Source organism: Populus euphratica, unplaced genomic scaffold, assembly GCF_000495115.2.
Source record: "Populus euphratica unplaced genomic scaffold, PopEup_1.0 scaffold590.1, whole genome shotgun sequence".
NCBI lineage: Eukaryota > Viridiplantae > Streptophyta > Magnoliopsida > Malpighiales > Salicaceae > Populus > Populus euphratica.
Genome location: NW_011500118.1, coordinates 96,819 through 113,109, shown reverse-complemented (window position 1 = coordinate 113,109; position 16,291 = coordinate 96,819). Strand labels below are relative to the sequence as shown.

The window sequence follows — 16,291 nt, the reverse complement described above, 5'->3', positions numbered from 1 at the left end:
AAATTCCGCTCATTTGGACTTCTAGAACTCCAGATATGAGCCAAACACTAAACAATGCTTGAGTTGGAGGACAGATTCGGACTTTTTTGTTGTTGTTATAATCTGGACCTGAAAATGGCTTATTTAAATCTTAGGCTCCATATAAAAGTTGTAGGCCTATGTCTTACCTTTCCATCCATATAAAGTAGACCTAAATCAAATATCTACAGCTCTAAATATGACACAATTACCAAATAGTGGTTCAGTTTGGACTACACCGGCATCTCTTTATCCTTTCAATTTCAGTTCTTAAATTCATCAATCAATTCTTTCATGTACATAAAAAAGAACATATTTGAGAATATTTTCAACACCGTCATAAATGTGAAGGGAAAAACAAAGGACAATGTTAAGGCTAGATTTGATATAGTTTTGTTCTGTAATCGTCAAAATATGGAATTGGTTTGTAATAGGTCACAGGTCGCAAAACCAAGAGCAAACTTAGTGTTAGAGAAAAATACATAACTACTAGTGTACAAATGGCTTAAGAGTCTGTGTTTTCTCGATAGACATGCCTTGAATATATCAAGATTTGTTAATATGTAGGAATACAGATTGTATGGAATTAAGAATCATAATGGCCACGTGTTTATGTAAACACTCATTCCGTTAGCTTATCGTGATTTGTAGCCAAAAAGAATATGGGATGTACTCATGAATATCAGTCATTTCTTTAGAGATATATGCTCCAACAAGTTAAATGTTAATCACATTGAGAGGTTTGAAACAAATATCATCAAGATACTATACAAACTTAAGATGGTCATCTCCCCATACATTTACCATTTAAGGCAAAAGTTAGAGGATTGATCTAGTATATCTATCCATTTAAACGGTTAGATATTATAGTTGTAATGTAATTCATATATAAAAGTATTTTCTTTGTTTTCCTTAATTGAAAATATTTGATTGATTCAATGCAAGTACTTGTTCAATCTCAAGAAAAAGGTTAAGAACAAGGCATATATTAAGACTTTGATGTGTGAGGCTTATATTGTTAAGGAGATCTCAATATTTATCTTGTACCATTTTGAACCTCATTTGAGAACGAGAATCAATCGTGTTCTAGGCATAATGATGGCGGTAAAGTGTCTTCTAGTGGGAACTTGTCAATATTCTCAAATTGTAGATGACCCATACCTAAAAATATGGAAGATATTTATCTTGTATTATTTTGAACCTCATTTGAGAACAAGAATCAATCGTGTTCTAGGCATAATGATGGTGGTAAAGTGTCTTCTAATGGGAACTTGTCAATATTCTTAAATTGTAGATGACCCATACCTAAAAATATCATAAGGGGAATATATTTGTCTGAAATAGAGTTCAGACAAGCACACAATTATGTTCTATTTAACTATAATGAGCTGAAATCTTTTATTCAATAAATATATATATATATATATATATATGTATTACTAATTCAACTTTGTTAATCATGTACTATTTATATATTGTAATATCATAAACTCATATAATTTGAAACAACCTTGTAGGTAACATCGATAACATTTGTTGTCCAATAACCTATAGCTGACCGAATCCTAAATCTTTCAATTACAAGATAAACAATTTGCCACATGGTTCAAAACACATGTAAATACTATCACAAACTCATTATCTCTTGCAAAGTTATTGTATGTCATTACAAAATTCTCGTTTAATGTACATTGTTGTACATTACATACAAGTTTTATCAAATAGGAAGGAGTATTGCTAAGTCATTATCTTCATTAAGCATGAACTCTAAAAGAAAAGATAACTGCTACAATGGGTATTTTATTAATGGATATATATTCCATACTAAAGAACAAGGGCATGGAAGAAAGACATACAATAGCAATGTTTATGTTAACGGATCGACTAGTAGTGAGTAAAAGTTGACTACTATAGTAGATTAGAAGAGGACGTCGACTACAATATCATAGCAAGCAGATTAGTGTATTTTTATTCAAATGCTATTGGTATGACATGATTGATAGAGGAATTAAAGTTGATTATCACTATGGTCTGGTCGAAATCAACTCAAAAGCTAGATTCCACAATGTAAACGATATTTTTCTTTTCACAAAGCAATGTCAACGAGTTTATTACACATATACCTCTTCATTTAGAAAGGATCAATTAATAGTTGATTTATTATTCATTTTAAAAACAAAATACAGGGGTCGTGTCGAGGTTGTTCAAAATAAGAACAAAGACATAAGTGTACGATATGAATTCTTTCAAGTTAGTGAGCTGGTTGAACCATATCAATTTGCTCCTTTGATTAACTTGAAAGAAAATTTAATTTTTTGTATTTTTTATGATAGTCTTGTTGATATTGATGTAGAGGAGTTGAATGTTGTTTTAAACTCTAGCGGACAAGCAAATATCGATAAAAATGATGACATATATATTAAAGATTGCGATAAAGGTAATGATTATTCAATTGATGATGAAGAAGAAGAAAATTTTGACTAATTATCAAAATGAAGCAATGTGCAAAGCATTTGTTTCATGTAATATATATTTATGGATGATATTTTGCAACATAAAATATTTATTTTATAAGTGTTAACTACTGTTATTATTTTGTGCGATGGATAGTTTATAATTTAAATGTTTATAAGATGGCAAATAGGTAATACAAACATAATCTTTCTTAAACAGTGCACTCTCACCGACATCCATACCGACAGAATAAAGTTCATTGGCATTTCACAGAGGGTTAAAAATTATTTACTGCAAATGTCAATCACTGACAACTTTACAGACAGACTAACAACCATCGACATTTCACAGAGAATTGAAACATATTTACTGTAAATGCCACAATCACCAATGTCTTTACAGACAGATATAGTTTGTCGGCATTTCACAGAAAGAGGTGGAAATGTCACAATCACTGATGACTTTGCAGACGGATATAGTCTATCAGGATTTGTTTACAGTTCATAATCATTGACAAAATCAAAGACGAACGGAGTAAATTTCAAAGGGCAGGGTATTAAATGCATCTCTAACCGTGTGCAATTGCCAATGAAATTATCAATGGACTGCAAAAAATATAGAAGGTAATTAAAAATTCTCATGTGAAATTCAAAATTTACCGATAGATTTTTGAAACATCACTAACAGAATAATTAAAATTAATATTATTTAAATACCCATCGGTGAGTTCATTGGTAAAATTGTGCTATAAATTCTAGTAACCGCCCCTTCAATTCATTTTTTCATCTATTCCGTTATCAATCTTTCATTTTCACTTTTTTTCCTTATTCCCTTCAAATCTTTTGTTTGTTTAGCTTGTCATCTTTACTTAAATCTTCAGTAAATTAAAAGATATGTATTTCCTCTACTTCATTTTACTTTAAGATTTTTTTTCTTTGTTTTAGCTATTGTTATTTTTGTGTTGATGTATTTTTATAATGTAAATAAACTCTTGAAATAAACACATTATTAAGATAAGCATTTTTTATTCATAAACTCTATATTTTTTTTAATTTATTCAATATATTTTGTTGTTTGTATTGTCATAATAATTGAATACTTTGTTGAATTTTAATTGTTATTGTTGAATTTACCTTTTCATTAAGAATTGAATGTCTAGGAATAAATTTCTTTATTTTCTCTGAATTTTACTCTAGTATTGCATGATAAATGATTAATTATTTCCATTAATTATAATTGTTAGTCTATAGTTTTTTTTTTAATTTATTCAATATATTTTGTTGTTTGTATTGTCATAATAATTGAATACTTTGTTCAATTTTAATTGTTATTGTTGAATTTACCTTGTAATTAATAATTGAATATCTAGGAATAAATTTCATTATTTTCTCTCAATTTTACTCTATTATTGCATGATAAGTGTTTAATTATTTCCATTAATTGTAATTGTTAGTCTATAGTTTTTTTAAATTTATTCAATATATTTTATTGTTTGTATTGCCATAATAATTGAATACTTTGTTGAATTTTAATTGTTATTGTTGAATTTACCTTGTAATTAGTAACTAAATATGTAGAAATAAATTTAATTATTTTCTCTCAATTTTACTCTATTATTGCATGATATGTGGTTAATTATTTCTAACAATTTTAATTGTTAGATGTTAGGTTAAATATAAGATTTTTGAATGGGGCTAATTGGTTGTAGCTGTTGTCAATATTTGCAGGTTTGAAAACTTTGATTAGTTTCCAGTATAGGGGAGATGCTACTATTTTTTTTTAACAATCGAATTTAATTATTTAATTATTCATATAAAATTATGTAAATGTATAAAATAAAATCAACAGCTCGTTGCTAGCATAGGGTCGCAGCTAGTTCTTCTAGTAGCAAGGATGATATATCCTTAAGTTTCCATTAAGAAGAGTAGTTCTTCTAGTAGCAAGGATGACATATCCTTAAGTTTCCATTAAGAAGAGTCACATGCGCCATCTATCGATGTTACCTCTTCTAAGGCGGTTTCATAGTGCAGAGACGGGGTACCTTCATAGGGAAATCAATTCACCTACAAGTACAAGGCACAGTGAAAAGACTACCTTTCAATGTAAGCCTGTTTCATTTTTAGTTTTTTTTAATTATAACATAATTTATGAACAATTAATCAATATTTCATTAATTTAATTTATTTTTAGGTTCACAAACATTGAGGTCATCCGAATAATATCATCAATGTTTAAATCGTCGATGAAGATTCTCTTATTTCAATGGAGTCAGGTATTTAGACATTCTGAATGGATACCTCAAATCGATGCATGGTTTGAAAAATTTAAGGTTGGTGTTAATTTATAATTTTCAGTTTATTTTTAATAAATTATTAATATAATTATAAATAAATTATTATTTTTATTTAAAATTAATTATTTATACACATGACAAATTCACCTAAAACAGTACACATGACATTGTTGTGAGGAAGGTGTGAGAAAATCACGCAACAAATAGGTAACATAAAAAACAATACAATATTTAAAAAAAATATATGTTTTAAAATCTAATTTCTCACAATAGAAGTAGGTTGCGTGATTTTTTATATGAAGCACCAAAAAAGGAGAAAAAAAAAACACAAGAGGGATATATAGCAACAATATATTGAGCATGTGACGTCTGAGCGATTCACACGACGCTCACAGTCCGGTGCTGGCAACTGGTACTGACCAATTCATGGTTCAGTGGCAACACACACCAACGGCTCTGTTTCGTTTGCTGCACATACAAAACGGTTAGTAAGATTAATTTAAATAAAATATATAGTTAAATAATTTGTTGTTACTTAATTAATTTTTTTCCTTACATGCTACGTCTCTTTGACGTGAGCCAAGACCAATAGAGTTGTTTGTTGAGATGCACATACGGAGTTAAGACCGTTAAAAAAGGGTGCAACAGTTTGTTGACAACCGCACTTAACACCTTGTAGTATGTTTGTTCATCATTTTATTTTGTAAGTTATTATTTTGATTGAATTGAATATGATGATTTCTTTTTTTATTTTCAGGAGACCTATAATAGCCGCTTGAGGGAGAGATATGGGGGCAATCCTTCGACCCATCCAGATTTTGATCCGGATTTATGGATAGAGGTAGGATCGTTCGATGGACCCAATAAAAATTAGGTATACGAGCTCTCCAACACTACAGCTAAGAACTTGCGAGCGGTTTCTAGTGTCTCAACCATTGGAAGCTCCCAATTAGTATCGAGAACCCAATCTAAGGAGTGCGTGATCTTTCAACAACATATGGCTCATCTCACCAAAAAATACAAGCACCTATCGGTGAACTATAAACAAAACATGGCTCATATGGCTCATCTCACCGATAAATATGAGCAACTCTTGTCAAATTATGAACAACTTCACTAAATGGTCATGAACGTGGCATCACAGAGTGGTGATATATGTGCGCTTCCTTTTTGGCTGCATGGTTCCAGGAACAAGCAGCCTATTTGTCCTCCCCCACCTCCTCTAGCTCCGCCATTGTGCGAATTTAATATTTTTTTGGAAACATATTTAATTTGTAATGAATATTATTTAAATTTATTTTTTATTTTTGATGTTTAATAAAATTTATTTGCATAATTGGTTTTTTTACTATTAATTTACATAATTTTATATTATTTATTCTAAATAATTTTTCTAAAAGAAATTTAAAAATACCCACCAACAAATTTACACACAGAATGTATCCATCGGCATTTCATAGAGAGTTAAAGAATATTTACTGGAAATGCCACAATCACTAACGGTTTCATCGGCAGATAGCGTCCATCAGCATTTTACAGAGAGATACAACATATTTACTGGAAATGTCACTATTTCCGACAGAATATATCCATCAGTATATTTCTAGCAAAAAAAAATTATATGTAATTTTTATCGACAGACTAAGCGACGGAATGTAGTATTACCAATGAAAAGTATGCCGACGGACACTTTCCATCGATGATTTAGTTAGTAAAAAAATTATCGATGAAGTCTGAATCTCATACTGATGGATTTTATCCGCCAGTAAAACTGTTAAATCTTGTAGTGTTATTAGTAAAAAAATCAACCATTATATGATACTATTAGCCTATTTTAATGTAAGATTAGGCTTAACCTTGTCTAGACTAATCTCATAAGTGACTGATCTTTAGCACCACATGTTAACAATCTGATAGATGCTTGTCATTATTGATTTTTTACTAAAGTATTAGTTTTTTCTAATCCTAAGACATATTCTCTTAGCATGTTATATGGTCTAACTTCATCTTTTCTCACTTGTGTATTTAGATATTACATCATTTTTAATTATATATTGATTAACTAATGTTAATACCACCTTTTCTCTAAATTTAAAGAATGATAAAGATTAATGGTCAATTCATCATCATCATCATTGAGTTTGGATAACTTTTGTTATGTTTGATGTTTATATCATTCAATGTCATTGGATTATTGCGATTACATGTCGGATGTTTAATTGTCCAACAGTAATGATAGTATCTTATACCTGAATTGGTGGCTCACTTTTTCTAAGTAATGGGGAAAAGGAATTAAACATGCCACTGAAAGACTCTATGGAGACAAGGATAGGCTGTCAAGAACATAAAGTAGGTAGGATGGGCAGTTGTTCAGATCTAGTATGGATCATATATAGACGATAGTTGGACTCGGCGACTCTCCTAGGGTTTCCTTATCTGGGATCCCTGGGGAAGAGGATCAAGTTGGCCCTTGCGAATAGCTTGATGCACTATCCTCCTTCAACCCTCCTTTAGTGAAATGCTGGAAAAAAAAAAAGGAAAATCCATAGACCGAACCCATCGTCTCCACCCCGTAGAACTACAAGATCGCCCCAAGGACACCTTTGGGGTCACAGACCGACCATAGAACCCTATTCAATAAGAGGAACACATTAGTTGTCCACTCTCAGGTTGGGCAATAAGGGTCGGAGAAGGGCAATCACTCATTCTTAAAACCAGCATTCTTAGGACCAAAACGTAGGGTGGAAAGGGGGGGCATGTATGGTTAGGTTCCATTTGTATACTTGGTGGAATCTAGCATATCTTTACAAAACACTTTGCATGGGCTTGCCATGCACTTGTATGGTTCGAGGAGGTTTATTTATCTTATAGTTTTGGCACTTTATTTTTTTTTGGTTTCATTGCTTGTTGTTTTGTCTGGTTCAATAATACCGCTTATCAAGTGAGTTTTACGAGCCCGCTGGACCAGAAGCTTCTCAAGCTCAAGCTTTTACTTTTCTAGTTAGAAATCAACATCTTGGGGCTAATGTGGGATCTGCTCAAGGACCTACCAGCTTATGTAAATATTTAATGTGTTTGCCAACTGGAGAAGTTATTTTTTGAGGAGAAACTATGCGTTTTTGGGATCTACGCGCTCTTTGGTTAGAATCTCTAAGAGATCCAAATGGTTTGGACTTAAGTAGGTTGAAAAAAGACATACAACCTTGGCAAAAACGACGTTCTGTGGAATATATGACTCATGCGCCTTTAGGTTCATTAAATTCCGTAAATGGCATAGCTACCGAGATCAATATAGTCAGCTATGTCTCTCCTAGAAGTCCAGCTACCTATCATTTTATTCTCAAGTTCTTCATATTCGTAGGTCATTTATGGTAGCGAGAAAGGCTCATGCAGCTGCAACAGGATTTGAAAAGGGAATTGATCGTGATTTTGAACATGTTCTTTTCATGACTCCTCTTAACTAGTTGAGAAAAGAGATCCAATAATTGAAGTAGGAATCCATTTAACTCTACTATACATATTGATTGGGTCGATCAGGTCATACTTAGAGAGTTTTTCTTTTTCCTTTATTTTCAAAACTTTGAGTTTTTAAATTTTCATAAGGCCCCCCTAGAATCCCTTCTAAAGCTTGTTGAATAATTTTTACGGATTTCATCATTTCACCAATTCGGACTAAATAATGAGCTAAGAAATCCCCTTCTTTTTTCCACTGGACGCCCCAATCAAATTCGTCATAACATTTATAATGATCAACTTTATGAAGATTCCATCCTACTCCGGAAGCTCGTAGCATTGGTCCTGATAAACCCTAATTTATTGCTTATCTGCACTAACAATACCTATTCCTTCCCCTATTCCCGCCTACATATATGGGATATTTTAAGAAGTGAGCTTCCTTCTTAGCAACAGGGTCCAGAAAAAGAACTAGAAAGGTGATTTCACTATATTTTTTACCAGGAACAGGATCTATCACAAGAATATATTTTTTTAGTGGGGCGATAACTCTAAAAAAAGAGATTACCTATCTTTTCTTTCATCTCTAGCAAAATAAGATAAGGAAGGGCTAATTCAAACCCCTCGGTTAAAATAAGAATAGACCCCACATTCAAAGCTCTCATTTTACCATTAGCAAGAACTTGTTTTAGTTGCATATCATAAGGAATTCGAACAACTGCTTCAAATACAGTATCAAGAAGTACCGTTTGTAGAACCTCAATACCCATAGGCTTATTAGCTTAACACATGCAAGTCAGATGGGAACTGGTGTTTCAAGTGGCGGACGAGTGAGTAACACGTAAGAACTTGCCCTTGGAAGGGGAACCACAGCTGAAAATGGCTGCTAATACCTTGTAAGATGAGGAGCAAAAGGAGGAATCCGCCCGAGGAGGGGCTCGCGTTTGATTAGCTAGTTGGTGAGGCAATAACTTACCAAGGCAATTATCATTAGCTAGTCTGAGAGGATGATCAGCTACACTAGGACTCAGACATGGCCCAGACTCCCACGGGAGGCAATAGTGGAGAATTTTCTACAATAGGCAAAAGCTTGACGGAACAATGTCGTGTGGAGGTAGAAGGCCTATAGGTCGTGAACTTCTTTTCCTAGAGAAGAAGCAATGACAGTATTTGGGGAATAAGCATCAACTAACTCTATGTCAGCAGTCACGGTAATACAGAGTATACAAACGTTATCCAAAATGATTGGGTGTAAAGTATCTGTAGGAGGCTTTTTAAGTCTGCAATCAAATCTCAAGGCTCAAACCTGGACAGGCTATGGAAACTACCAAGCTGGAGTATGGTATGGGCAAAGGGAATTTCTGGTGGAGCGGTGAAATGAATAAAGATTAGAAAGAACACCAATAGTGAAAGCATTTTGATGGGCCGAAATTGACACTGAGAGACCAAAGCTAAGAGAGCGAATGAGATTAGATATCCCAGTAGTCCAAGCCATAAACAATGGATACTGGGAAAAAATACTATTGACGTAAGATATAGAAGGGAAATGAATGCTTTTTTTTTTCATTTTTTCATTTATGAATTTTTAATGAATCCACTTCATTTGTCAACTCTATACAATCTAATATTTCTATCAAGCATAAGTTTTCTTCCAATATTAGATGTTAAATTTAGAATAGAAAGCTTTGAACCTGCGAATTTATTCCCTTTTTTTTTATTTGTGAGTCAGTGGTTAGTCCTTGAATTTTATGAATTTATATATGCATAAAAAAAGTTTGTAGAAAAAAACAAGTTTTGTGTTTTGAATTCTTTTGTTTTTTTGTATATATTCCAATATATAATATACACCTTCTTTAGTTCATCAGTATGATATATAAATTTAAGTTATGTTATGTTATAGAAAAAAAAAAGAGGATTTTTTTGTTTTTTACCTCCAACTAAGAAAAGTGCTTCGGTTTATTTCAAAATACTTTGATTGGTACATGTAAAAAATAGGCCAATTCTACTACTTTTTTCTCAATTTCTCGAGTCAATAAACTTTCAGACCTATAGATGACTTTAGTTGCTTAATCTTTTTAGTTTTCTTCCTAAATCTTTTCCTTTAAGTAGAATTATATCACAAGTATGGCACCTATATACCTTATAAAAAGGATTTTCAAGATTTTTTATGTTGATTCTTTTTCTTATAATGATTGATATACCTTTTGCATATAATAGTATCAATGACCAATTTCAATCTCTATCATGATCAATCATGCCTAGTCAGCTGTGTTTTTTCTTTATTAACAAATCCTTCTAGTTTAAGAGAAACCATTGTTTTTGTTGCCTGATTGGTACTTAAAAATGCATTTTTATGAAAGTTTGATAACATCATTTTGCACTTGAAATATTAATTACTCCTTAACTAAAGCATGTTTTATAATAACATGTCTAATAATATAAGATACATTTAATTTATAGTAAATGTTCATCTTAAATATGGGTCTATCACATAAATGAAAGGATTGATTGATGAGTTTAACTACTAAAATTAAAAAAAATAAACAAACAAAGAGAGGGTTAAGCTTAGAAAAGATATGCTAGTTCAGTCCAAATTGGAAAACTATTCAGTTATTAAATCATAACTGGAGTTATAGAACTTGGAATTAGGTCTGCTCAATATTTGATTGATGAGTTTAACTACTAAAATTAAATAAAAAAAAACAAAGAGAGGGTTAAGCTTAGAAAAGATATGCTAGTTCAGTCCAAATTGGAAAACTATTCAGTTATTAAATCATAACTGGAGTTAGAGAACTTGGAATTAGGCCTGCTCAATATTGATGGAAAGCTAAAACATAGACCTAAAACTTTCATGAGAGTTCAAAATTCAAAAAGGTCATTTTCAAGTTCAAATTATAACAACAATAGAGAAGTTGGAATCTATCATATAGCCTAAACATTGTTCAGTGTTCAGCTCATATCTTGAGTTCTAGAAGTCCAAATGCATCGATTTTTTTTTTTTGGAAGTCTACGACAATTTTCTAAAACTTTCATAAAAACTATATTTTAAATTCTGATATTATCAATGATATTTTATTCAGTTAAAAAGATAAAAATTTTCACCAAGTCAAGATGTGATCACCCACTTAATAATTAGTTATCAAATCAATAGTTTTAAATTTTAGCCTATAAAAGAAGGCATTTGCCATGCATTTAAGCATCTTGATTTTCAGATCAAGATCATATTCTTACTCTCTTTCTTTATATTTTTGTAATGTTTAAGTTTTGCTTATATTAATCTCTTGTTTATGCTTTTCATTTCATTTCCTTTACTTAGTTAACTTATATCTTATTTATGTTCTTATCTTGTTTATTTATGTTTTCTTCTTTCATTATATTTAGTTAAGTTTATTATGTCAATATGAAAAAGTTACATTAATGGTGTAAGAATGAGTATTGTATAAACTCAATATGGACTTTAATGTTTGATACTAATATATTTTGTATTTGTTATCTTGTTCACTTATAATACTTTATTTATTAAATGGTTAATCTATATTTATGTTGTATAACCCTGGTACAACAAATACTTGATACTTTCATAGCTCAACCGTATGGTATAACCGACACATGTGCCATGAAAAGAATTTGATTTGTTGTTAATGTAAGTTAGCATCATGAGTACCTAACAACATTTACAAGTATTAGCATTATTCAAATAAAATAAATAATGTAATCATGTTAATAATTTATAATCCGATTGGAACCTTCTTTGTATGTGGTTTCCAATTGAGTAATAAAAAGAATTTATGTTATACTTGTTTGAAATACCATTAATGGATCCTCTATCCTTCACAATTATTTTATCCTTATTTAATCCTTATATTAATATCACATCTCAAAGTTCTATCCAACTCCTTTTCTATTATTATCTATTTCTTTATTTATAATTTATATAGTTAACCCCCATGTGATTCGACCTTGGTCTTGTCGTATTATTTATTATTTCGATACTTCTGCACTTGAGATAAGACATCAAACTCTTTGATCGTGTCATTACCTTTGGGATTAGGTCATTATAAGCCTTTATTTTTATTAAAAAAAAATAAAGAAGAAGCAAAAGCCTAGCTTTTAATGCCTTCTAAACATGATTCCTAAACATGAAATAATTATTACTTTCATGTTTCCATGAGGCATGTCGCTTATAATTTTTTTTTCCTTTATATTTTCTTAGTAATATGGATTATATGGTTTTAAAGGAGGTTGATCATTCCTCATCACATCAATTGGTCAAATATGTATTAAGTTCTTTCGATGTCACACGGGTATTTTTTTATTTTTATTACCTATTTTTTGTCACTTTTATTTATTTATTAATAGGTTTTATTGGTTTATTTGGACTTTCTTAATATAAAAATCTCAAGTGGATTTTTTTTAATTCTACTACTAATATCAATTACCGTTGAACTTCATCAAACTACTTATAAGAGTTTAAATCAACCATTAAATGTGTCATCGTGACCACATTCAAGTAGTTAATTAGGTATGTTCCTCTAAGTAGCTTTTGTTTTTGCTTGTTTTTATAATATCTTTTTATATTGAGCAATGTTATCTATAAGGTTGTAAATATTTGAATATTTAATTCCTATAAATCATTTTTTGATATTTTACCACATTCCTTCTAGAATTAACATAATGCATTCTTACTCTATTATGAGTAAAAAGTACTTAGTTTTTAGAGTTTTGAAATAAAAGGTATAACTTTCTACATATTTTTTTGTGTCTTACACCATCATAACTAAATGAGCTAGTGTTACCTATAGTACAATTCTATAAAAATAATCATAAAAAAATCCATTTCTTTTCAACTATAAATAAAGTTAAGAGGTATTATAGTAGACTAGTAAAAGATAGTCATAATTTATTCTGAACCAAATAATAGTAGTTTCACAAAGGTATTAGCAGTATGATTTCCACATTGATTAGCATACTTGTTGAAGTCCCTTGTTAACTATTTATCCTCCCTATAAAATTATTTGAAGTCAGCTATCATGATTTTTTTAAGAAGTGAATATAGCATGCCAATCCATTAATGGTATGGATGATTATATACAAGTATGGTTGTATATCCAACATCCAACCCTGTTTCCTTTAAGTGTTGGGCTAATTTAACCTTACCAATTCTTTATATTTTTTGGTTAGTCAATAACAGGTCCTAAAGGTATACGAAAATTAAAATTTTCTTGTTAAAAAGTATATTATAAGAAACTTGACCACCTAAATACAGGTTGAGTTGGTTGTAAATAAGGTGGCTAAGTCATTTGATTGGGACTCCTTATAAACTTATGAGGTATGTGGTACCTCATGGGTGATTATGTCCAAATTAGGATGAGCTTATTATGGTACATATTATATAGATAAATGATACCCAAGATAAGGATAAGAACTTCTAAATATTTTTATTGGATTTTTTTCATGAAAGTATATCCTAAGAATTGTCATATAGAAACTAGCTAAAAATAGTACCCAATCAATTTGTTTGAGCTCGTTAAAGATTTGATTAAGTTGATTGGTTATAGCTTGTATGGTTTTTTTAACTACCATAATATTATTGTGGTAAGTTGTGTTAGGTATAATTTTCATCTTTAGTTAGATAGCCATTAAATAAATATTGGATGAATTTAAGTTCTAATAAAATACTTTCATAAAAAAGCATTACTAGTTGATTGGAGTTTGATCATATTAATTATGACCATCTAATTATGTTGTCAAATCTCTAAAAAAGATAATTATAAGGTACAATATGGAGGTATAAAAATATAAATGTATTCACTAGAAGTTTAAAAGGAAACAATATTGGAAAGATGGGAGTGTTATGAACAATATATGACTTTATGGTTCTTTTTAAAATCAATTCTTTGTTAGTATAGGAAATTTGACATGGAAAAGCATATGGCATGTTCAACATTGGTAAGGTGAGTTCTTTTTAGACTATTTATGGCTAAAATAATGGCCTTTATTAGTTCTATGGAACAAATAATCATCAACAATTATAACCATGTTTTTATCAATTTAATATTTTAGTGTGATCGCTACTTTATTATTTTAACAAATTAGTTTTACAAGTTGTGCGAATATATTGAACAATTTGATAACCTCACTAGTATAATAACAAACTAGTCACACTATGATTGCTAATATGTTGACTGACTAATGATATTCTTTTATCAATATATTAATTGTTATACATTCCTTCTCTGTAATGAAGAGAAACTACAACTAGGAACTTAATTCTAAGTGAAATAGGTAATTGTCTTGTAAATCAAACAAATTATAGAATTCTTAACTTGGTTTGAAAAATTAAAAGGTTAAAGATCAATGCTAATAACACTGCAAACTAAGTAAACAAAAGAAATAGAGCAATAAAGATAAAAGAAAGTTGTGAAGGACACTTATGAAGAATAATAAAGTGTAAAGATGTAAAGAGAGATAAATTTATAGAAAGATTATAAAGAAATCATATATATTAGATTAACTATCTTTTTCAGCTGCTAGATAACCTATTTATAATGTTATAAAGATTGAGTTTCGTAAAACTATAAATCATAATCCTATACAAATTGTCTATGGTAGATTATGATTTTCTAACTTGAATCCTAATACAATTCATACTTCTTATTCACATGCATTTCCTTCTAGTAGTTTTATGTATTAGAATTCTATTTATATTGAAATGTTTGAAAATGTTAATATGTTGAAGACTCTTGTTCTTAATAGAAAATGGTTATTGATCAATATCTCGAATCTTTATTTTTTTTATTCGAGGTCAATTTCAACTATTTTAATCAATTTACAAAGTAAACAACTACTCCTCTTGATTAAATGACATGTGATTATTTATTTTTTATATAAACACTATATTACTATCAATTTTTTGATCCTCAAAGAAAATAACATATTTATTTAATATAAGATGTGTGTGTGTGTGTGTGTGTGTGTTAAAATGAACTACCATGACTAACTTATATAATACCCATTTGATTAAACAAGGATGATGCTCAAGTAACGTTTTTTATTGATTGCCAGCTAGCTAGCAAATGTGACTTTAAAATGGTTAAGAAACTTGTTAATTAAGTTTTAAAATCAAAATTATAATTATAAATCTGGCCCAAGTCATAATTTGGTCCAAGGTTTAAGTCATATGTTGAGTGGATCAACCTGTTCAATTCAAAAAAGTGTAGTTTCATGATTAAAAAATAGTTAAAATAACATTATTTAAAAAAATCAAAGAAAAAATAAAACCAAATCTTACTTAAATTTTACCCTAGTAGGTCGAATAGCAATTTAATCCACTGAATTTAACTTGGTTAAGCTATCTTTCTTTAGCCCCGTTAAATCTAAAACCTAATCGTGTATTCAAGAAATTTAACTAATATATATGAGACACCCTGAGGAAAATAGTTTTTTCAAAAAAAAATTAATGCATCACTTTCAATAATGTAAATACTTTGATCAACGACTTTCTTCTCGATATGATAGATATAAGAACTCTTCAACACTAAAATACGTAAAAGAAAAACTAATACTTAATTACTCATAGACAAGCTAAAACAAAACTTATGGCTCGTAGATTTATAGTATTTTTATTTTTATTTTAGTGACTCGTAGGATGAAACAAGACGTCCATTCTTTTCTTGGCATTCAGGGCTATCATTTGTTTTCTTTTACTAACTCTTATTTTATTTTCCTTATCTTTATATAGTTTATTAACTTATGAAACCCTTCTTCTTTTTTCACAGTTGAATTTTATTCAAACTATAGTTGCATTGTCCAATTGATTGGTTTTCCTATTTAGCTACACATTAAGTGAAGCAGGAAAAAGGTAGGGTAAGTGCCTAATAAACACGTGGAGTGAGAAGAAATAATTGATTCAAGCTCTATAAATGCATAAATTATATATCATATAATGTAAAAAATAAGACTAACAAGTCACTAGTAGAGGTATTTTTGATTCAATACTACATTTACCAATCTTACATCAAATCACCACGCAAGTGTAAAATGAGATTTCTTGCATATTTTATAGTCACTTTC

General features: G+C 29.9%; 1 long non-coding RNA gene across 1 annotated transcript; it reads left to right on the top strand.

The window, feature by feature from the left end:
• Window positions 1-7,662: 7,662 nt before the first annotated feature.
• Window positions 7,663-9,239, top strand: LOC105109999 (uncharacterized). Its single transcript, XR_839385.1, has 3 exons — window positions 7,663-7,674; window positions 8,549-8,551; window positions 9,125-9,239. It is a non-coding gene; the product is annotated as an uncharacterized LOC105109999 (long non-coding RNA).
• Window positions 9,240-16,291: the final 7,052 nt, after the last annotated feature.